The sequence below is a fragment of the Aplysia californica genome, unplaced genomic scaffold (genome assembly GCF_000002075.1).
Source record: "Aplysia californica isolate F4 #8 unplaced genomic scaffold, AplCal3.0 scaffold00175, whole genome shotgun sequence".
NCBI classification, from domain to species: domain Eukaryota; kingdom Metazoa; phylum Mollusca; class Gastropoda; order Aplysiida; family Aplysiidae; genus Aplysia; species Aplysia californica.
Genome location: NW_004797445.1, coordinates 969,301 through 970,885, shown reverse-complemented (window position 1 = coordinate 970,885; position 1,585 = coordinate 969,301). Strand labels below are relative to the sequence as shown.

Here is a 1,585-nt window from a genome sequence, read left to right as displayed (position 1 = left end):
GGGGGGGAGTCCTCAAAATTAGCAATTGCCATCTAACGTCATCAGACGTTACTGAGACTTCTGCTCGTAATAGATTTTCCATGTCAAAAAGCTACACACCACTCACAAGTCACCTGTTAGTTTGCACACCATAAGAGATTACAGAATGCCCAGTAATATAGTCACGTATGTCATAAAATCACAAAGATATTATTCCCATATTTACAGGTGCTAATGTGGACTCGCTGGCATGACGTCAGGCCACGCCTCATCACTGTCATCAAGTAGTCGAGGCCCCGCCCACATCAGGCTTGACTGGCGTGCACTGCAGCTTCCCCTCATCCTGCTCCTTTCCTTCTTCACGCCCGCAGAATCCGGTGAGTGTCCACAGAATGAGAAGGTACAGGAGCGAGCCGCGGGGGGTTTTTTTGTTATTGTTGTTGAGTTCCTATAGTTGTTTGTTTGTTTGTTTGTTTGTTTGTTTGTTTGCTCAGAGGTCAGTTTTCTTCTGTTTGTTTTTGTTTCTTTTCAATTTGTTTTACTTCCTTTCGTTTCGTTTTGTTGCCTTTATTTGTGCATTTTTGTTTTGTTCGTTCGTTTGTTTTCTTAATTTGAAGTAGTATTTTTTATATTTGTTTCTTTTGTTTTTTGTTGATTGCGCGTATAAAGTCTTGGATACAATATGATATATTGGAATGGGCATAAGCTCTTAACACAATTAATGCATAATGTGCTATATCTGTAGTCTTACTGGCTATGGAAAAGGGAATATAAGCTTTCAAAAGAAACAATAGAGAATAAACAATAATATGATAATATTAGAAAAGAACATTTTAGAGTAGCTTGCGCCTGAAGTTAAATGTGTGCTTTCAAAAGTAAGCTGTGCGAGATGTAGGTAACGGACTTGATCTGCAGCGGCGATGTGTGAATTTGGCGTCGGAAGAAACTAATAATAATTATTTTGCCTCGGTCTTCCTAGAGTTTTCCTTCTCATTCCCGAACCCAGGCGTAGACCAAAAGCTCCGCCAGCGGAAAAATTCACAATTCCATTGTGTGTAATCAGAAATATATAACTTAAATTACCCTTCCTCTTGAGGAAAGACTCATAGTTAGTATATGACAAAATAAAATAAAAAAGATTCAGACTCTAAATAAATGGTTTCAGGATTCCCCCTTTAGTTAACCATCGTTCTGAAACAGCAAACTTTACTCGCCTCCACACCACGAGAGGTTGATTAATTGTTTCAAACTTTGAGCACTCTGCTCAGTTTAGTCATAACTGGGTCAGATACTCCTCCCTTAAGCCGAAGCCCTGATTGATTAGGAGATATAGATTGCCTCGTTTCAGAACAGCCGGTCTGAGAGAGAGACATATTATTTGACGGGTTTGTCTAGTGATATTATAATCTACCTCAAATAGTATGTAATTACCTTATAAAGTTGAAAAACATAGAAAACATAGAAACATATTTACATCTGTGGATTATCTGTAAAATGTGACCTTTTGCAAAATTAGAAAGGCTAGTGATCATTAAAAAACAGTTTTCCTTTTTAAAACTCTCAAACAAACCGGAAAGGGAAATGACTTATGCGGGGAGGGGGGGGG

The 1,585-nt window shown here is 38.5% G+C and overlaps 1 long non-coding RNA gene across 6 annotated transcripts in view; it reads left to right on the top strand.

Annotated features, from left to right (window-relative positions):
• LOC101849051 overlaps nucleotides 1–374 on the top strand; it is a 54,685-nt gene extending 54,311 nt beyond the window's left edge. For all 6 annotated transcript variants that reach the window (XR_220451.3, XR_001184839.2, XR_004858541.1 and 3 more), the window contains exon 4: nucleotides 208–374. This is a non-coding gene — a long non-coding RNA (uncharacterized LOC101849051). The remainder of the gene's footprint in view (nucleotides 1–207) is intronic.
• The last annotated feature ends 1,211 nt before the right edge of the window (nucleotides 375–1,585 follow it).